This window comes from Bombyx mori, chromosome 24 (assembly GCF_030269925.1).
Source record: "Bombyx mori chromosome 24, ASM3026992v2".
Taxonomy (NCBI): Eukaryota; Metazoa; Arthropoda; class Insecta; order Lepidoptera; family Bombycidae; genus Bombyx; species Bombyx mori.
In genome coordinates this window covers 9,229,538-9,252,533 of record NC_085130.1, presented here as the reverse complement: position 1 = coordinate 9,252,533, position 22,996 = coordinate 9,229,538, and the positions used below count along the sequence as shown (strand labels likewise).

The following is a 22,996-nucleotide window of genomic DNA, read 5'->3' as shown; positions in this document are numbered from 1 at the left end:
GGGAATTCGCGTAATTAGCAACCTGACGCTGTGGGTAGCCTTTAGAGGAAGAGGTAGACCTAAGAAGAAATAGACGGATTGGGTGAAAGACGATATGTGTAAGAGAGAAGTACGCGAAAAAATTGTATATGATAGAGGACTATGGAAGGAGAAAGCATATTGCGCCGACCCCAGGTGACTGCGAGAAGGGTAGGAGAATGATGATGATGATGATGACGCCGTGGGTAGCCCATCCATGGGACTGATCAGCATTGAACAACAGGTGTACTATAAGTTCATTGTACTAATTTAATAGTATAAAAAAAGTTTTATTAATATAATCGCAATCTTGTAATTCGAAAGTCTTCGTTAAGCCCACACATTGCTATATACAACAATTTATAATTCATACCAAACCACAGAGCGGTGATTTCTCGAATCACCGACAAGATTGCCTCTTGTTATTGAATATAAAATAATAATAAGCTCATCGGCTCAGTGGTAGCGCGCAGTGCAATCCTACTCGCGGGTTCGAAACTGGGAAGCTAAAAGTACTTTGGTATTTTAATTCGAACTGTGCTTATTGTCAGTTTTGCCCGTGTCATTCAATATATTTTGTAATTGGTTTTTAGATATGACTTCCGCGACGAATAATTAACTGTACTAGAGTGCCCGCAGTAGTCGAAATTCGACTATAATTAATTGGAATTGTAAGTTTGTACACTATTATGATTGTATTTTATACTTCTATAATCACAAATTTCGCCAAGACTACACTATAAAAATATTAACAAAGACAAACAATATTTCATCTATTCTCAATTTGACAACAGACGTCAAGAACAAAAGTTTGACAATAAATAGTATGCATGCTTGTGTGCGTCAAATACATGATATGTAGTGTGTGTAATGTTTTCTTTATTGATTTAATGTATCTTTTATGCATTATTTAAAAAAAATACTAGCATTGTGCACTTCTTCTCTATATTCTCTATAAGTGTGGAAAATTTCATACTCCTCCGTCCGCGCAATTTTCGTAAAAAGGGATACAAAGTTTTTGCTTCACGTATTAATATATAGATTTACGCGGATACTGTTGTCCCATCTGTACGTACCCCTGAGCACTGGTGCGTTTCAGTTTGAAGGGTGGGGACAGCTGCTCGGTAGTTAAGTCTGACGGGTTTGTGTCATGGCTCAAAGTAATATTAATTAGGCCTTGGAATGAACTCTCCTCCAGGGTGTTTTCTTATATCCTTCTTCAGTTTTTTTTAATTTTTTTTATTGCTTAGATGGGTGGACGAGCTCACAGCCCACCTGGTGTTAAGTGGTTACTTTAGCCCATAGACATCTACGATGTAAATGTGCCACCCACCTTGAGATATAAGCTCTAAGGTCTCAGTATAGTTACAACGGCTACCCCACCCTTCAAACCGAAACGCATTATTGCTTCACGGCCGAAATAGGCGAGGTGGTGGTACCTACCCGTGCGGACTCACAAGAGGTCCTACCACCAGTGATGTTGTGTTGACGTAGCTTAAAATGTTGACGGCCTGTTGTTAGGTGACCATCCCAAACCAAGAAAGTCACAAAGCAAATGATGTCGCTGGACATAGATTAGTTCGCTGGTCACTTAGTAAAGGAGTACTCAGTGGTATGCAGCAGCTGCCAATGTTATTGCTCATGTCCATGAGCGATGGTAACCACTCACGTCAAGGGATGCTTGTCTGGTGACCAAAATATTCCTTAAGCCTACGACCGATAATTTTAGATAAATGTAGGTGAAATCCAAGCACTTACGACTTGGTGTGCCATGAGCACGTGTGCGTTCTAATATAGTAAACAAAAGGCGAAATTCCGAGCTGTACTATTAATTACTCGACGGAGTGTTTGTTTGAAAGTAATGGAATTCTTTTAATTAAATTATTACCCAGCGTCTGTCTGCGTAATTTGAAATCTTTTTCAATTCCCACGATGTTTTTATGATAAAACTATTTTAGTTTAAAATTGATTAGACAAGAAGACGTACAAAAACTACATTCGCGCAAAATATAAAGAGTTGATTCAAATTATAAAATAAAAAATTTTCCATCAGTTTTTCGTTCGCATTGTAGAGGACTCCCGATTTGGACTTTGACATGTGATTTGCGCGTAATTTTCCTAGATTGTTTATTTTTAATAATTATTTACATATTTTATATAATTTATATTTTATATATATTTTTTATATAATTTATAATTTACATATTTTATAATCTATGGTTCAAATTAGTCGTTTTATATATGCTCTTATAGACCTAATTTTTTTAAGACCGGATTTCTATGCTCATGTTTTTTTTATTTATTTTTTTATTGCCCTTCTAGGCAGACGAGCATACGGCCCACCTGATGGTGAGTGGTTACCGTCGCCCATGGACTTCAGCAATGCCAGGGGCAGAGCCAAGCCGCTGCCTACCGATGTCTATTTTTTGTTCTGGTAACTGTTTAATACCAAAAAGAGTACAAACCATTTTGCACTTTACAAGCCACTAAGCTATACAGAACCAATTCCAGCGCTATAGAAATATATGAAAAGCAAAAATAGCCGCACGTAATCAATTAGTGAATATATGTAATTTAGTGTAAAAAAGCCATGAAATAGGCCATAACTGTATTCCGTCTTCGGGTGATCCTGTGACCCGCACGCACACACCGGCACGCTGTACGGGAACCACCCACACCCCGGGTACTCCGGGTAGAGCCGCGGAGTGTAGAGCAGTCGTAGCCTGGACGCCGCGAGCATCGCACGCCGGTCGCGACCGAGCCCAGCCCGACACCCCGACGCCGAACTAACTGGGATACCAAAAGTGCTGTGTGTACAGTGTGTGTGTGTTTGTGTGTGATCACCCATTTTATATAATAATCGGTTTCCGAGTGCATCGCGACAATCACAACAACGTGACAATCAAACATCGGTCGTTTATCAGAAATGTAAGTTAAGATTTTTTTATAATTCTATTTTAAATAACTAAGGGTTTTGTTTACCAAAAACTATCCAGTGAACGTTCGTTTATTTACGTAAAAAATATTGTTAATTACATTATTGAATTGAAAAATATATGCAATAAAAATGCGTACTGGATTTTAGTGAAAACGCATAGGCCGGTGGAAATTATTTTCGCCGGTTCGCGGCGATGATTCAACTAAATGAATCTAACGTAAACTATTTATAAATATTCTAGAAATATGTCAGACGCAACAAGAAGCAGCAATTATAACCTAGATTTTATGCGATAAAAAACATTCAGACACTTTCGTAAGCAAAAAATAAACTATTTCAAAACGATGTAAAAAAAAACACTTTCGCTGAAAATAAACTTTGATTTTAATTTACAAAAACACATAAAAATCTGCTAACTACATTACTTAATAGTTTGCCATAAACACTCGGCATTCCCTGTGTTGTTAGCATATACCAAACTAGCCAATTTCTGTTCTTTACAAAGTTTGAACATGTTTAAAAATAGTATTTGAATTACCACGTTTGAACGCAACATATTATTTCTGCAAAACAGCGAAGATACATAACCGAGGAAAACATTTTACGAACGAAACTCAATGTTTGTACGTCACTCAGAAATACTCAATCGATAGAGTCCACATGAATTATTCCAAACATTACTTGAGAAGTTTTGTAGTCTTGTGGACTTTCATTTTTTACGAGTGCACGTGGGTAAGCGAGCTTACGGCTCATCTGATTTTAAGTGGCGATAGACTCCATGTTGAGAGAGAGCTGCATTATCATTTCCCGCCCTAGAGACGGAGGATACGTGATTACTTGCGAGCCAGCAATAGCAAGTCATGTGGAACACCATCTATTAGTGAAAAAAAAGCGGTTGGGTACATTAAATTTATTTTGAATACGCTTTTATTAGCTTCAGACGTATGTGTGTATGTTTGTAACGGAATCTTTGAACATGATTTTGACTCCCTTCAAAACGTCGGATTAACTCTAAATTTGGTATACCTACTTACTTACAAATCAATATTTAAAAAAAAATTGAAAATAAAAAAATAGAATATATTTAAATTCAACTAAAAAATTAAAAATAAATAATAGTTTTAAAAAAAGTAACAAAATACCCTTTTATAGAAAATCCAACTAAAAAATAGAAGATAAATTTTAATAAATTTGAATTAAAAATGGTGTAAGAAAAAATTATTTTATTGTAAAAAAGCGTGGGGTGCATGGTATAAGTATTTTAGTTATAAACATTTTATGAACAGATATGAGTAGAAGGGTTATTTTGATAATATCCTGAAAAACACCCCACGCTTTTTTACAATAATATCATTTTTTCTTACACTATCTTTCATTAAACTATTATTTATTAAAAGAGATTTTCTTGCTCTATGCATTTAGTCTCTATTTATAGAGACGAGATAGAGTTTTTTCAATTGTAAATTGACAAGCGAGTACTCGACCCGTCCGATGTTAAACGCTTACAATAGATCTTGCCACGTGAATACGACCGCCTTGAAACAAACAGTTATAATAATTTATTACGAATAATCCCAGTGCGATAGGGGCAACGGAGCGAGGCGAACCTAAACACTTTTGATTAATAATTAATAGCTATTAGCAAGTGTTATTGTATTACAGTATAATGCAAAATCGAACACACACACAACACACACAAACACACACACACACACACACACACACGTTAGCTTTCTTTACCTGGTGACTTATGTAACACAGGTTTTCCTAGCATAAAAGTCAGGGAATTTTGTTATTGTATACCTCATAAAAAAGCCATGTATATTATTATACTAGTGTTAAGAGTTCTTGTACGTGTTTGCATTTTAAGAGGCTTGAATAAATATTATTATTATAATAATTATTATTAAACACCCGATTATGCAACGCTTAACACAATGACTACTTATCATTTCGAGCGATTTCTTCTATTTATCTAGAGATGGTTTCTGCTTACACTTAAATATAAGTCAATCATCGGGTCGCTGTATATTTCTTGAGTATTGCTTGACTGCAATATTAAGGTCGGTCGCAACTATTTTTAGCAAAAACTAATTTTCAACTTCTTCATTTTGAACTATATTTTAGATCAATCAATTATTTACAGCAATCCATACAAAGTAAACATTTGTGAATGGTTGCGCATAGAACCGATTGAGCTTTGAAAGATAATGCATTTCCCGACGCTAGATTGGGTTCGTATAAAAATAAATTTTCACTCTCCTTGGAAATCACTAAGCAAACCTGTTCGTGTTATTAATTCTAAATTAATTGTGACCGAAAACACGGCACCAATAATATTATAATTACAAAATTGTCAACCCCTATTCTGATACAAAAAATACGTATAAATTATACGCGAAAAAAGTTCTTCCCAGAACTTTCGGACGTTGAAAAGCTTCGACAAACTTAATGATTTATGTGCCGTGACGAGGCTTTTGAATAATTATCGACTTTTTTCCACGCTCGTTCACTGTAAAGCTGTGATTATGAGTACAAAATACTCAACACAATTAATGCGTTTAAATGAAAGCTAATATTTACATTACCATTAAGATAAAGCGAATGTGGGCCAGGTGTTGTTTGAGAGGATTTTCTATTCACCATCTCACAATAAAGCACTGAAGTAGAGTCCTTTACGCCACGTAAGTATACTGAGACCTTAGAACTGATATCTCAAGGTGGGCGGCACATTTACGTCGTAGATGTCTATGGGCTTCGGTAACCACTTAACAACAGGTGGGCTGCAAGCTCGTCCATCCATCTAAGCAATAAAAAAATAAAAAACCTACGATCCGGCTTTGAAAACAGTTGTCCTTCCAAGGTGCTTCGTATCACCATGTCCTCATAAACTGAGGCTTGAAAAGAGTATTCAGTGGTGAGCAACAGCTTCACCATCAAAGATAAAAAAGTATGTGGGGGGTAGCCATCATACAACACAAGATATTTGACAGATACCTGAATCTCGCTTATGACATTTTCAAGATAAGTTTGCATATATACAAGTGCCTAACAACAACATTTGGACCGTCGGTCTACCGAGCAATATCAGCCGCTTGGTGGAAGATCTTCCCTTTGTCATATACCTCCAAAAGTATGTTCTCATTGTCCCTTATATGAGAGGCTTGCATATGTCCTTGGCTCTGAATGTTCCTACAGTTTAAATCCAGAATGTTCGACTTTAATTATATCGATAAATATAATCCAGCGATATGAGGGTGTCAGCAAAATTTCATTTTCCACGTCGGCTTCACTAAAGATAGCCATGACCCACTTACGAAGCCTCATGGCAGCCTGAGAGGGCCACTTGTAAAATTTCCATGTCGTAACTATAAAATTTCGGTTACCGAACAAATTTATTGATCTAATTATATTATTGACGGAGTGGTGGTGCAAACATACAGCTTCTGAACCGCGGGGTCCACTTTTGATTCCCGTCCGGAATTGTTGTTAAGATATTTGTCACCGGGAGTCTGGTTGTTCTTATTTTTATGAGTCACGTATGTTTTTATGTTACCCGGTTTTTATGTCACCCGGTTCTCTGAGTTCATGGACTTCGCAACGTGAATGCCGACACTCACCTTGAGATATGAGGCCGGAGCTTAAATTTTATTGTCAAGCGTGTATCTCACTCTTGAAATCAGAACACTGCTTCACGGCAGAAACAGGTAAAATAGTGCTACCTATCGGAGGAGGCCTACAGTGGACCCGTAATACACATTCACTCATCCTCTCACTGAGGAATAGAAATTCTACTAAATTCATAAGTTTTCCAAAAAACTTTTATTTACTGTTATGACTTGCCATTGTTTGAGAGCTCTAAGAAGCTTTTTGTATTAAAAGTTTAGTATCAAATAAGAGCAATTAGCATAATTCAAACACGCCATGTAGATAAGTTTTTGAAAAGCTCGACATTCGTATATAGGTCAAGCTTAGCGACTAAGCTTTGGTTGAACTCGGGGCGTGGTCCGAGTATGAGCGATTCTTTTCAATTATAAGCACTAAGCTTTATAAGCTGTCATCTATACTCTATATATACTTAATATAAAAAGTTGAAGAGTTTGTAATATATAAAGTTGAGAAAAGAGTTTGTTTGTTTGAACGCGCTAATCTCAGGAACTACTGGTCCGATTTGAAAAATTCTTTCAGTGTTAGATAGCCCATTTATTGACGAAGGCTATAGGCTATACAAAATCACGGTAAGACCAATACAAGTGGAGCACCAATAAAGAATGTTTCAAAATATTTTCACTTTCTACGTAAATGAAGTGGGAGGTAAAATTTAGCGTTATGCCAAAGTAACTATTCCATGCGGACGGAGTCGCAGGCAAAAGCTAGCTATCTATATGTAAGATGTAAGAGCAAAACTTATAGAAATCCATTATTGATCATTAGGTGTTTCTCTTGCGGTATAGCTACATCATACAGTCCTACTCTTGAATGGAAGCGGGTGCTTGTATCAAATCAAAGTATTTTATTTATTAAATTCGCTGCAATGGATCCACGAGAAAATCAGGGCTTGCTCTTTTTCATATTTAAATAAATGCATCTGTATACACAAAAATCTCAACTTTATCAAATTGCATAGGATAGTCCCTACTACAGCTAGAATTGGAGTTAGAGTAAGGCGACACTCGGTAATGGGCAGGGCGTATCCTGTCGCCAGTCCAAGTGAGGTGTCTACGGATTGCCGAGCACCAGATGAGCTCAGAGTTAGTCCGTGTGAAGTAACTAATTAACAATTATCTTATTTGCATCTTCCGTGTATCGTTTTGTTCCGTTAGTTTGCTGAACGCTCTGATGCGTGTCGCCTTGGTCAAAGATAAAGTACACTTTTAGTGTAGGCTTACGGTTTGGGGCTTTCTTGAGCGAAACTAACTAAATACAAATTGTAATTAGTAGGCGTATTGTGGGACTGCACGGGTGGGTTCTTTCGTCGTTATGCGTTGGACTTTGAACGGTGGGAAGGCTTCGTATAACAGTTAAGACTAAAGCCTCATGTCAATTTGAAAAGTTCTCATTCATAATTTCCTTACAGGTAATATGTTTATTTCCTTGCAGTCGATGGATAAAAGGTCGTGAGGCTGACCTGCTATTAAGTGGTTGTCGAAGCCCGTGGACATCGTCAAGTCACATTAATGATTTTCATATTCTAAGCGTTTCTGAAACTTCATTCTGGACATCTCAAATAATTATCTCGCGGTACGCATATGAGACTTGCCATTATTGTCTGAAATCTATCTTCTCTATATACAAAAATGAATTGCTGTTCGTTAGTCTCGCTAAAACTTGAGAACGGCTAAACCGATTTGGCTAATTTTGGTCTTGAATTATTCGTGGAAGTCCAGGGAAGGTTTAAAAGGTAGAAAAATATGAAAATGCTCGGAATTAAATTAAAATCACAATTTTGTTTTGCTTTTGATGTGTCCCCCGTCGGACGGATTCCTTTTGTTTGTTTCAAGTTTATTTTATACAAAAGTTTAGGTCTTTTATTTATCGATTGAGGCACTACGAAGTCTGCCGGGTCGCCTAGTATTTTAATAGTTTAATGGTCCGTTTTGAGCAGTTACTCTCTTTCAAAGTGTAGTCGTTCGAGAGTGAGTTTCTCACAGTTCCTCCGAGAGCCTCACTTTAATTACTTTCATAAATATTACATTTCCAAACTGACACCATTAATGACATTGGAGGCTAGTGCCTTCGTGATCATTCGTTTGTCAGTCTAAACACAAGCTCTTCAATTACGTGAATTCTCAAGCGGAGTATTGCAAAAGTTTTTTCATAATAATTAAACAGAATGCGTCTTGGAGTTCCGCCTACTGTCAACGGCTCTCAATAATAATATATGCCACACGCATTACTACCGCACCGTTCATCGTTCTCGTCGAACCCGTCGCTTGCGACGAAGGGCTCGGCGAGTAAACTAACCCACAGACACAGCCCACTGAGTTTCTCGCCGGATCTTCTCAGTGGGTCGCGTTTCCGACCTGACTCTGCGGCTAGTGTTAGCAACTTCGCCAGGTTTGAGCTCCTTGGTTTACCTCCTCGTTCGATAATGCTGATATAGCCTCTCAAGGCTATCAGCTTAGGTAGGCAAAAAAAACGAATGCAATTCTAATGTTTTTTATATCAAAATCTGTGATTAGGTTTTCGCTGTTGATAGGCAGTCGGATTGATCACCCACCCGGTGTTAAGTGGTTACCATAGATATCACAACGCGAGTCATGCCGAGATTAAGTTTCAACTGTATTATACATCTGCCCCACTCTTCAAACTGGAACGCGTGACGATACCGCGACACGACGCGACAATACGAGGGTGTGTGGCACCCACCGGATCAGTCTTGCAATGCTTCAGTATATATGCCAATCAAACTGTATTTTAGCACACTCAGTTCGTTTGGTCTATTTCACCTATTAAATCAAGGGTGTGGCCTACATAGACGATACACTAATAATCACAATCGGATTACGAATATTCGTAGAGATTGTGTCATCGGTCCAAACACATGTTTGCTAGAAATTAGGGCGGCCACAAGCTATGATTATAAATAAACACGAGTCGCCTTCGAGAAATGCTTCCCCGAAATGTTCATCTGTGTATGTTCACGCTTATTGTGTTGATTTAGGGTAGCCAGAGATGTTATTTGATACAGTACTTTTTTAGGTCTTAGGTTTTAATGTTATATGTTTTTTTTATTGCTTAGATGGGTGGACGAGCTCACATCCCACCTGGTCTTAAGTGGTTAGTGGAGCCCATGTATATCTAAAACGTAAATGCCCCACCACTTGAGATATGAGTTTTAAGGTCTCTATGGTGACAACGGCTACCCCACCCTTCAAACCGAAACGCATTACTGCTTCACGGCAGAAATAGGCAGAGTGGTGGTACCTACCCGCGCGGACTCACAAGAGGTCCTACCACGAGTAATACGATGGCACAGTTATTTATAATGTTTCAATCGGCTCAAATGTGCGATCCGTAATGTTGGTATCACAGATATTAGTGTCACAATAAACTTTCGTGTTTCATATTGGTAACGTTTAGATCTACCTCGGATTAGTAACAGCGTATTTATAAACGAAGGACAGAGTTCAGAAACGGAATCACGAATCACGATGTTCCCGTGAATGAATTAAAAATAATTTTGTAATGTTTTCTCACTGATGACTTCATGGTTCGTTTGATATTGTTGGGCTTGTGGAGTCAATCCATATCAGATTATATTTTCAAACATCTGATGTGAGACACAAGGAGAAAACTAAATTTTGGAAAAATTTGCTCTGTTTGGATGCTCCTCACGGTCTACCTAGCCTTTAATGATTACTGGGGCCCATACCCACTCCTGTGGATAGCCGCTACCATCCAAGAGATGTAAGGCCAAAGTCTCCATTGTATTGTCGAACAGCGTTTTATTCCTCTTGTAAGCAGACGAGCATACATCCCACCTGATGGTGAGTTTGTCACCGTCACTCATGGAAGTCAGTCAGCAATGCAAAGGGCAGAGTCGCTGCGTACCATTAAGTACTCTTCGCATATCTAGTGTCAGACGCTTCATAGGGCTTATAAAAAATCTGTCTAAATAGCACCGGTCTCAGGTCTTTATGGCCACATACCATAAGGCTATGGTATGAGCTCCCCTCCACGGTGTTTCCCGAGCGCTATGACATGTCCTTCTTCAAACGAGACTTGTGGAGAGTATTGAGCGGTAGGCAGCGGCTTGGCTCTGCCCCTGGCACTGCTGAAGTCCATGGGCGACGGTAACCACTCACCATCAGGTTGGCCGCATGCTCGTCTGCCCACAAGGGCCATAAAAAAAAGAGATTATGGATAAGCTCTGCTCCGGCGGCGGGCGGTGTGAAGGTAAACTTACATACCTTAACTTTCAAACCAAAATTCAGAACAGTTTTGGGTCAGATTTAGCGCATCGTTACCAACTAAGCACCCGGCCCAACTCCATGGCTTTTATTCGTTTACTAGCTTTTGCCCGCGACTCCGTCCGCGTGGAAATAGTCACTTTGGCATAACGCTAAATTTTACCCCCACTTCATTTACGTAGAAAGTGAAAATATTTTTGATTTGTAAAATGTTAAGGAGCCATTGAAACCCTTATTTTGAAACATTCTTTATTGGTGCTCCTCTTGTATTGGTCTTACCGTGATGTTATATAGCCTATATATAGCCTTCCTTAATAAATGCGATATCTAACACTGAAAGAATTTTTCAAATCGGACCAGCAATTCCTGAGATTAGCGCGTTCAAACAAACAAACTCTTCAGCTTTGTATTATTAGTAGAGATGGTGGAAATAGGACATGGACGCATGTTGGGTACTGGCGTTGAGAACTGATCCGCGTCAGCAGGGCTTTTGCATCGAGCCCTTCGAAGTCATAGTCTTTAAAATATGTTTCCATTAAGTTAGTTATCTGCTAGCGTTTTTAATATCCTTTATCGGCGTCATAAACCGTTCCTTTGAAGTTTTTCAATTGGTACATTATTTTCTGATTGTAAATAGTTGCTTAATTGACAATTTACTTAGCTGTTCGAATAATAATTGTTATTGTCTCTTTGTTGTTCGCTACTTTGTGTTTTTGACAGCTAGATACAAAGAATAGGGTGACTGTGATTTTGGGATAAACTTGCTCCTGTTGTCAAAGGATTAAAGGGGTCTTGAACGAAGTAGCTTCAGGGTGCTCTCCAAGAATTCTTTGGCATGATCCCGTAATTGCCTTTAAGTACCGGCATCGACCGATGCAGCATAGCTTACCCCCATAAAATCCAGGTGTTGTATTCTTAGATATATTTGTGAGGAAATTTAGAGAGAGAAAGAGCGAATACACTTTATTGCACACCAAAACACAATTTACATTAAAAAAACAGTTAAAAAGCAGATACATTTATACAATAGGCAATCTCATCGCTAAAAGCGATCTCTTACAGACAATCGTTTAACTTACAGAAATTCTGGAACATATAAAAATATAGCAGGTATGTTGCGGTGTACTAAAGATTACATTACATTATTATAGAAAATATATACATACAATAAACAGATATATACCGTTTACATAATTATAGTATTATGAAATATATAGCTAACTGATTTATATACCAATATACATTTTACATACAATACATACTAATATATTTTATTTTAATTATTAATTATAATTTAGTAATTCTGATCGGAAATGGAGCTTGGAACCACGGCTCAGGAGTGAGGCATATCCAGTGGCTGCTTCAACATGCCGATATAATATGAATTTGTGAAATTCAAGTGATCTCAATCTTATTGTTGGCATCCGTGAGCATTGGGCTATTAAATTCGCTACCCGCATTCCTTTATTAAAAAAAAAACGTGAATAAAATATCCTAAATAAAATTACATGATCATGGACACTCTACTGACCGCGAGTACTCTAAGGGCAAAAGGGTAAGAGTTAATTAAGCCACCTGCCCTTATTTATTGTCTAAGCACAATTATGTAAGCACAATGACTTCTGTCGGTGAGCTTAAACAAAATTTGTTAATATTGTGCTTAGTGATTGTTAACCCTGTTAACAGTTGGTTGTGTGTGGTTCGGGGGTCGCAATTTTGGTATTTTATTTTCATAGATGAGGCTTAGTTAGCGTTAGCTGATAGAAATTAGACCTCTTATTTCAAAGTGGGTAATGGCGTTCGCATCATGATGTCTATGAACTCTGGAAACTTCACATTTTGTTAATCATGTCTATGTATATTACTAGCGGCCCGCTCCGGCTCCTCTCGGGACTTTAACAAAAATTTCAACGATATTTGACGTTGTTTTATTTTTTTAAATAAAAGAACACTTATTGCAGCATAACTATAATAGTTGGACACATGTCGTCGCGACACTTTTTGTAAATAATAATGCGTTCTACAAAGTCGTAGTACATTATTTTATTCCATCATCAATAGTTTTCGCAGGGCACGCGATGTAAAGAATATTTTAGGTAATTTTTTTACACCTTGAGTTACATTATTGGAGTTTTAGTAAGGACCAATAATTAAAAAAAAAAAAATTTTTAGCCTATGTCACTCGGGAATAGTGTAGCTTCCAAATAGTCCCCATAGCCCAATTTTTGTCATTATAAAATTGAAATTCATGTTTGTATCCTTTTCAACTAAGTTAATTTGTTTATAACAGTTATAAAACTATACTTTTAATTATTTAAAAAAGAACAAATTAAAAAAAGTTCCATACATCTAAGTAGAATCTATTTGATAAAATAGCTTCGCTTAGGTGACCTGCGAAGAAGGAAACAAAGCGCTTTGAAGTTCAGAAGTGTAGTCGCCCAGCGATAGTACTCAGTTTATGTTCGCATCTGTGCTCCTAGCAGGATCAACCCTAAGGGACTCTAAGTAACTCTAAGTAACTGTAAGTATCCCTAAGTAACGTTGGGTACTCTAGCAGTGGCACCAGGAGGACGGAACGTCTCCGGAAGTACGGTGGAAGACTATCCTGGTCGGCAGTGTACCGCGTTCCGACCCTGCGGGCTGGTTCTGACCTAACGGGGTATCTCGGAACACCAGTGATACTGCCTGGATAGCTTTACGGGCTGTCGCACCGCGGAGACCCACGGGTCGTTGACAATTGCCTCGACGGCATGTCGGTCCGGTGTCCTCGTGGTGGCACTGCCAGTCTAGTAGTAGTGTGGACCGCGAGAACCCCCCTGCTCTGCCCAAGTTCTGACCCCAAGCGAAGATCGGACGTCGGGTGAGGGAATTCAAGGGGAGTCGTTTGGTGGGTAGGGTTTTAAAAACACTTTTGGGTCCACAGTCCGCTCCCAACGTCTGCAGACCGTCAAGATCCAGATACCCCACGCTATCTAGCCGTGAAAGCCTCATGTATGAAGTTTTATTTTTATTTTTTTTATTGCCCTTGTAGGCAGACGAGCATACGGCCCACCTGATGGTGAGTGGTTACCGTCGCCCATGGACTTCAGCAATGCCAGGGGCAGAGCCAAGCCGCTGCCTACCGCTTAATACTCTCCACAAGCCTCGTTTGAAGAAGGACATGTCATGCTCGGCGCCGGGTATGTGAGACTCAACGATCTGCATGGTGTTGTGAGCAGACCGCAGGCCCAAGGATTTTAGGGCCCACCCACTAAACGACTCCCCTGCATTCTTACACCCGACGTCCGATCCCCTCCGAGGCCAGAACCCGGATGAGGTAGGGGGGTTAACACTACAACCAGACGGCGTGGCTTACCCCAAGGACGCCCAGCCGACAGAGCCGCCGAGGCGAATCGAAGGCTCTGAAACGTCGGCCGTCTCGGTACGGCAGCCCCTGCTTGAAAAAAAGTTAGGAAGTATTTAAGTTTGCAAAATTTTACCGGAGTTTTCATACATGCACTGCAAGCTAAACAAAGCTTATAAAATAGCAATATAATATGTTATTTATATAAGAAGCTCAAAGCTGTGGCTTAGCACCCCTGTCACCAGCAGAACAGTGTGTACTGGCAGGATCCCGTATGAGGTTTAACAATCCCACCAACTTGCAGGGTTTATAGGTTGCGATAACTCCAGTCGTAGCTTTCTAAGAGCATTAATTACTCACTAAGCCCGAGCCAAGTTCGTTCTTGTAGAAAACTAGTTATCGTTATATTTCTTCATCTGGTGAGACATTAAAACTTTTACAAAGAATCATCGAATCAAAAAGCAATTAGTGTTTAATTCGGATCACCTACAATCCGACTCTCGCGACATCGATGAACACTAATAGCGATCAAAGCTCGAGCGAAGCTTATTAAGTAAAACGTGTGGTCTGTATAAATTTGCGTAATTACTGGTGGTAGGAGCTCTTGTGAGTCCGCACGGGTAGGTACCACCACCCTGCCTATTTCTGTCGTGAAGCAGTAATGCGTTTCGGTTTGAAGGGTGGGGCAGCCGTTGTAACTATACTGAGACCTTAGAACTTATATCTCAAGGTGTGTGGCGCATTTACGTTGTAGATGTCTATGGGCTCCAGTAACCACGTAACACCAGGTGGGCTGTGAGCTCGTCCACACATCTAAGTATAAAAAAGAAAAGAAAAAAATTTTTGTCAAATAAATAAATATTTACTAACAATCACGCCACGTTAACTGGTCCCGTGCTAAGTTCGTAAAGAACTTGTGTTACAGGCACCAGACAACGGAAATTAATGTAAGATTTTTATTAGACACATACATATATCTAATATACATCCATAACCCTGGAAAAGACATTTTATATTTATCATACAAACATCCTCCCTTGGCGGGATTCGAACCCGCGACCCCCTTGTGTAGTGACCATGTCACTTACCACTGCACCAGACGGCCGTTAAAATAAAATAAAAATAAAAGTAATTTTCTAAACGAATCACCTATTTAGATAACTCTTGTACCGAAAATCTGATCCTAAATTAAATTTCGTCGAGATGGATTGAAGTCAATTTATTTCGGGGGTTGTTCCATGAAATTTTATAAGTACTTGGAGACTAGAGTACGACGATCTACGGACTGTCAACATGAATAATGTATGAAGGGAGTTCGATTTTCGTAAACACATGACGTTTTTAATGCTTGGTTCTCTTCTACAATTACTTTTCTGTTCTCTACATGGTGTAAAGTGCACAGAGCTGCTCGTTGTGGTAGAGTGCTGGTCTACCACACTACTTGACCACACGTCGTACCGCGCTGGTCTATTGCACCACACGGGACAGCATTACCTACTGTACTGTTCTTTTAGTACAATGTGATCATGGACTCTTCAAACAGAACAACAGTTCAACTTCGCTAAAATCGTATGGTATTCATTATTCAATATAACTGACTAGGCTCTCTCGGTGGAATCTGTAAGTGATTAATCATGTTCAGTGTACCCTAAACAAGATCTTTAAAACAATCGCACAGTAATGACACGGTCCCTGCACTCGTCTCGTTATAATTAATCCTCCCCTTTATTGTGACAACCCTTGAGGGCTTACACTGAATTATTTTAAAATTGATGTCTTCACTTAAGTCTGGTAATGTGCTTGGCGAAGCTTCAAATAGGCTTAAAGCGACGTATTAAGCATCATTTAGATAATACCTTCAATGAAGAGGTCTATCGACCTCGCGTATAGGACACGCATAAAGGCAAGTGTAGTAGTGTATAGCACAGAGCTGAATGGTAGCGGGTGGATGAGAGCTCAGGAGCGAGTGTCGTGAGACCACGTACAGACAAGCGCAGTGTGTGACGCGCGGTGTGCTGGAGCACAGAGCTGAATGGTAGCGGGTGAATGAGAGCTCAGGAGCGAGTGTCGTGAAACCACGTACAGACAAGCGCAGTGTGTGACGCGCGGTGTGCTGGAGCACAGAGCTGAATGGTAGCGGGTGGATGAGAGCTCAGGAGCGAGTGTCGTGAGACCACGTACAGACAAGCGCAGTGTGTGACGCGCGGTGTGCTGGAGCACAGAGCTGAATGGTAGCGGGTGGATGAGAGCTCAGGAGCGAGTGTCGTGAGACCACGTACAGACAAGCGCAGTGTGTGACGCGCGGTGTGCTGGAGCACAGAGCTGAATGGTAGCGGGTGAATGAGAGCTCAGGAGCGAGTGTCGTGAAACCACGTACAGACAAGCGCAGTGTGTGACGCGCGGTGTGCTGGAGCACAGAGCTGAATGGTAGCGGGTGGATGAGAGCTCAGGAGCGAGTGTCGTGAGACCACGTACAGACAAGCGCAGTGTGTGACGCGCGGTGTGCTGGAGCACAGAGCTGAATGGTAGCGGGTGGATGAGAGCTCAGGAGCGAGTGTTGTGAGACCACGTACAGACAAGCGCAGTGTGTGACGCGCGGTGTGCTGGAGCACAGAGCTGAATGGTAGCGGGTGGATGAGAGCTCAGGAGCGAGTGTCGTGATACCACGTACAGACAAGCGCAGTGTGTGACGCGCGGTGTGCTGGAGCACAGAGCTGAATGGTAGCGGGTGGATGAGAGCTCAGGAGCGAGTGTCGTGAGATCACGTAAGACAAGCGCAGTATGTGACGCGCGGTGTGCTGGAGCACAGAGCTGAATGGTAGCGGGTGGATGAGAGCTCAGAAGCGAGTGTCGTGAGACCACGTACAAACAAGCGCAGTGTGTGACGCGCGGTGTGCTGGAGCACAGAGCTGAATGGTAGCGGGTGGATGAGAGCTCAGGAGCGAGTGTCGTGAGACCACGTACAGACAAGCGCAGTGTGTGACGCACGGTGTGCTGGAGCACAGAGCTGAATGGTAGCGGGTGGGAGCTCAGCGCGATGTGCGCGATTTGTACACACAAGCGTAGTGTGAGCTGGAGTAATAGTTTAGTCAGAACTCAAGGTGCTTTTCGTCTATATATACCCGTAATGTAATAACGCGAGTCGTTGTTTAGGTCCGGCGTACACAAGGCCACCTAAACAATACGCTTCCCACGCGGTTCAGTCGGCTGGTTTCTCTGGCTCCGCGCTCGGTTCACACTGAGCGCGTAATAAAGAAAGTTTAATGTTTCCGTTTGCAGCCCGGCTCCCGACACCAAGGTCTCGTTTGATTCGACTGACGCTATAAAATAAAGACGAGGTTATTCAATCATCTCTGGCTTCATTGAAATGTAATTCAAATTTCTAAATTACATCTTCGTGTATTTTATTTTACATGATGACTAGATGTGGTCAGTTCTGTACCTGATGTTAGCAGCGACAAATCCCGCCGATATGGGTATTATCGTACTGTTTTAGTCAGGAATAGGTAAGGATAATGGTAAGGATTGTTATACGTTCTACCACCGTATAAAGCAGGTATTAATAGGGGTAGGACGCAGAATTGTTTGATGTGGGGACGGTGACTGCAAAGGTCTCTACCCATTTTGAACTAATGCTAGATCAAGACGTCCGTTGGTTCAAGGCAGGTTAATGCAATCTGTTTCTAAAGGTTAATGGTTGACCGTCTGTTTATGAACATTGTTGTTGTCTCAAGAAACCAACTTATTTAAACTACACCCTTAAAGAAGGTCATTCAAGGAGGCATTTATTAACCACCACTGTGGTTGCAATATTTATTTCAAAACAAAAACTATGTTAAAACTAAATTAACAATTACCAACCCTTCAATTTTAAATCCTAGCTCTATCTATGAATATTTCCTACCATTTAATAACAGTAATCAATAATTTAACTTTACCACCGAGAACTCTACTGAAATTATTGACTCTAGTCTATAGTAAAGCAAACAAAGTAATATGCAGATTTCTCTGGCTTTAGAGGTCAATTCTGTCCGACATTTTGAGTCTCTACATTTTACTCAATAATAGCGTTGATGCAATGTCCAAAAAACTGGCAATTTAGAGCAGGCACTTTCACAAATTTGAAAATGCACTTTTCACAAAATTGTAAAATTTATGTAATTATTCCTGTAATAAACCGTGACCGATTTTGTAGGTGAAATTCTTAAAATACAGATGAATAATCAATAGAGTCACGGAGGAACCGGTCACTGGTGGAAACCGACGGTCAATGTTGGGAGACTGCCAGCTCGCGCCCTCTCACATAGTCATGAGTGACAGCGATTTAAATTTATGGTTTAATTCAAGTAATTTTCATTCAGTTCATCCGTTTTATTTAGTTTAGCCTTGGTGCAGACGAGGAATGTATAGACATGCTATTAAACTTGTTAAGTACTTATCAACAGCTGAATGAACTTCCATGAATTTTTTTTCTACAACCCACTGGAAATTTGTTCTAAATGTTACTTTTCTGAACAAAGAGATTTATCTTAAACTGGGCATCCAAAGTAGCTCACTACAAGCTCTGATCGAAGATTCCTTCCATAGGACACATTATATAATATAAGATACATGGCATTCACTAACGTAACATTTTGAAAACTATAAACTTGGTGCAGACTTAAGAACATTTTTTATGATTATTTTTTTATTGCTTAGATGGGTGGGCAAGCTCACAGCCCACCTGGTGTTAAGTGGTTACTGGAGCCCAAAGACATCTACGACGTAAATGCGCTACCCACCTTGAGATATAAGTTCTAAGGTCTCAAGTATAGTTACAATGGCTGCCCCACCCTTCAAACCGAAACGCATTACTGCTTTACGGCAGAAATAGGTAGGTTGGTGGTTACCCGCGCGGACTCACAAGACGTCCTACCACCTATCTACGTGATAATTGTCGTTTTAGAACATTGGTAATGCCAGGGGCATAATTAAACCAGTCGGTATTCAGGTTCTTTCTAATTTACGGAAGAACATGTCATTGAGATTTTGAAGTCTGGCTCTATTAGTTATGCATACGATTTAATTACTGAGCAGTTTCAATAGTTAACATGTGTTTGGGGTAAGCGAGGGCAGAGATTCCACCGAGAGAGTGATGATGCTCGGCATACGGATAACTCTAATGTTTTAAGAGTTGTATATGTGTTTGTTTGAATAAAGGAATAAATCTTTTAATCAATAAAAATATTTGTTTTCTTGTTTTTATTGTAGTTGGACGAGCATACGGCCACCTGATGGTAAATTGCCACCGTTTCTCATGGACATCAGCAATACCAGATGGCACAGTCAAGCCGCTGTCTACTGCTGCTGTTGCTGACTTGTTAATTATGGGTCTAAGAAATATTTAACTGAATTATAAGTCCTCACCCATCAGACAGACACGCCATACCAAAACTGATTTTAAGTCGCTGTCGCTTGTAACTCAGTTCTCAACAGTAAACTAACATGCTCTCATTGTGAGCGGTAAAATTTGTCGAAAAGTTGATCACAAATTCATCTTTAAACCGCAAGAAATAAAGGCGATATTCTCTTATCGTGGCTATCGGGATAACGTTTATTATTTAAATAAACTAAAATGATATGATTTCGTATGAAAAATATACGCGAATAATAATTTAGAGGTATGTATTTTTGTAACATTTCATGGCTCGGTATGAAATGTGGTTAAAATTCTTGTATATCGATTTGTTACGAGTATGCCAATTGGATTAATTGAGTGTAAACCGCATTCGAAATTAAGCAGGCGGGGGATGCTTATATTTAGGGAAGACGTTCGGGGTTGACGTTGAAATATCGATAGCATATTTGTGAAAGAAGTCTTTGTAAAGCCAGCAGTTGACTTCAACAGGCGGTTGTGAAGACAATCAGAGAGTTGCACTCTTTTAGGCTCTAATAGGCTAATTAGTTACCGCACGCCCGGTTATAGGGGATACCAAAGCTTACACGCCTTTTGTTATTGATTTTTTATTTATTGAAGAATTGTTCGAGATGATACCGGCATCTTATTTTTACCATGGCACCGCCCGCCACCGGAGTAGAGTTCATCCATACTACCTGGAGCCACTGTGGTCATCCACAGTGCGTTTCCAGAGAGGTCTTTTTTGCCACGTACCATCCGGCTATGGAATGAGCTCCCCTCCACGGTGTTTCCCGAGCGCTATGACATGTCCTTCTTCAAAAGAGGCTTGTGGAGAGTATTAAGTGGTAGGCAGCGGCTTGGCTCTGCCCCTGAAATTGCTGAAGTCCATGGGCGACGGTAAACACTCACCATCAGGGTGGGCCGTACGCTAATCTGCCTAGTAGGGCAATTTTTTTTTTATTGCCCTTGTAGACTTCAGCAATTTCAGGGGCAGAGCCAAGCCGATGTCTACCGTTAAAAGCCTCTACGTCTCTAAGTAAATACCACCACCAACGTGGGGACATGGGTTAGCATTGGGACTTTAACGGTAGGCGAGCATACGTCGCCCCTGATCGTGGATGGTTGGCGATGCTCATAGATATCATCAAGGCCCAGCTGAACAAGACCGCTTAGGACTCTTTTTAGACGTCAATGCCATTAAAATCTCGGTTAAACCCACGGTCATCGTTCTCGTCGAACCCGTCGATCCGATGGTAGATTCTGCGAAGCACGGCTCTTGCTAGGGTTCATGTTAGCAACGTCGTCAGGTTTGAGCCCCGTGAGCTCACCTACTAGTTACGGTTATGCTGAAATAGCCTCTCAAGACTCTCAGGTAGGTAGGGAAAAAAAACAAAGGTTACACCGGATATATGATGAATACAACTGAGACTCAAGACCGACACCTGCTGATGCTAAGTGGATCCCAGGGCTCAGAGCTCGTTGGCGTGAATATCACCAGCGACCTTGAGACGCGAGGTCACATTACGCGATGTCAGTTAACTGCGCAAGTCATTATTACCTAGAGTCACGTGCAGATAATATTTATTTGAAGTCGTCGTAGCCTAAGGGATAAGACGTCTGGTGTATTCGTATTGAGCGATGCACCGGTGTTCGAATCCCAGGTGAGTACCAATTTTTCTAATGATTTACGTACTCAACAAATGTTCACGATTGACTTCCACGGTGAAGGAATAACATCGTGTAATAAAAATCAAACCCGCAATATTATAATTTTCGTAATTACTGGTGGTAGGACCTCTTGTGAGTCCGTGTCTATTTCTGCCGTGAAGCAGTAATACTGAGATCTTAGAACTTATATCTCAAGGTGGGTGGCGCATTTACGTTGTAGATGTCTATGGGCTCCAGTAACCAATTAACACCAGGTGGGCTGTGAGCTCGTCCACCCATCTTAGGTATAAAAAAAAATTAACATAATATTTTTTACAAAATTCTACCTACGAGATTTTATTAGATTACTCGATGTTCATCGCGCGTCTTACATATCAAGTCGCAGATTATCTTGAGGTTATAAAGTACGGTATATACGCTTAATAAGAAATTTCAGTTTCATAAGCAGTGCCAGGTGTATGTGTTGATAGAAGTCGCTACATATGCTATAGTACACGTGCGTAGATTGCCGTAGAAACCTTGCACGGTTTTCATCCCCCAAGATTAAGGGTCGGTGTCGGCGTGTGAAACTCATCGGAAGGGCTGCGATTGCAATATGCACCCTAACTCGTCATGAATGAAAGGGTAGATTAAAATACTATGTTTTCCTATGGTTTGCTAATCTTCAAAATATACGAGAAGAAAAACAAGAAAAAATACCTAAAAATCTTAAGACTCATAATTGGATGTATGTACAGATACTAAGATATATTTGTAAGTAATACTTGATGAGTAAGCAATTTAAGGGAGAATTTGTCTAAGTTGTCAATAAAAATCATCCATAGGTGAATGAAAAAAATCATTTCTTCGCAATTTTTTTAGGTTAGTAAGTAAGCAGTAGTCTTAGGTAGTTAATAGTCATCGTGGCCTAAAGGATAAAACGTCCGGTGCATTCGTGTTGAGCGATGCATCGGTGTTCGAATCCCGCAGGTGGGTACCAATTTTTCTACTGAAACACACACTTAACAAATATTCACGATTGGCTTCCCCGGTGAAGGAATAACATCATGTAAGAAAAATCAAATCCGCAAAATTATAATTTGCGTAATTACTGGTGGTAGGCCCTCTTGTGAGTCCGCGCGGGTGGGTACCACCGCCCTGCCTATTTCTGCCGTGAAGCAGTAATGCGTTTCGGTTTGAAGGGTGGGGCAGCCGCTGTAACTATACTTGGGACCTTAGAACTTACATCTCAAGGTGGGTGGCGCATTTACGTTGTAGATATCTATGGGCTCCAGTAACCACTTAACACCAGGTGGGCTGTGAGCTCGTCCACCCATCAAAGGAATAAAAATATATATATTTAAACCCCTATCTTGAAACATTTTTTATTGGCGCTCCACTTGTATTGGCTTTACCGTAATGTTATATAGCCTGTAGCCTTCCTCAATAAATGGGTTATCTAACACTGAAAGAATTTATCGAATCGCACCAGTAGTTCCTGAGATTAGCGCGTTCAAACCAACAAACTCTTCAGCTTTATAATATTAGTATAGATATCCTTAACAATCAAAGTCGTGCGTCACTTGCTATGTATATAATTGTCAGGAAAATCGATAGTGGATGTTAAAACTCACGTCCGAAGGTGAAGCGTTACTGGCGCAACGTCCAACGGGTTCTTCGCAAATCTAGATCGAAAACCTTATAAGTCTATTTCATTCAAGTCATTTTGCGACGATCGA

The 22,996-nt window shown here is 40.3% G+C and overlaps 1 protein-coding gene across 2 annotated transcripts in view; it reads left to right on the top strand.

Moving 5' to 3' along the window:
• Window positions 1-2,664: 2,664 nt before the first annotated feature.
• Window positions 2,665-22,996, top strand: part of LOC101737333 (hemicentin-1) — a 421,872-nt gene continuing 401,540 nt past the window's right edge. The window contains exon 1 of one of the 2 annotated variants that reach the window (XM_062675691.1): window positions 2,665-2,946. The gene's annotated coding sequence lies outside the window, so the exon portion shown is untranslated. The remainder of the gene's footprint in view (window positions 2,947-22,996) is intronic. The other variant, XM_062675692.1, reaches the window with a different exon arrangement.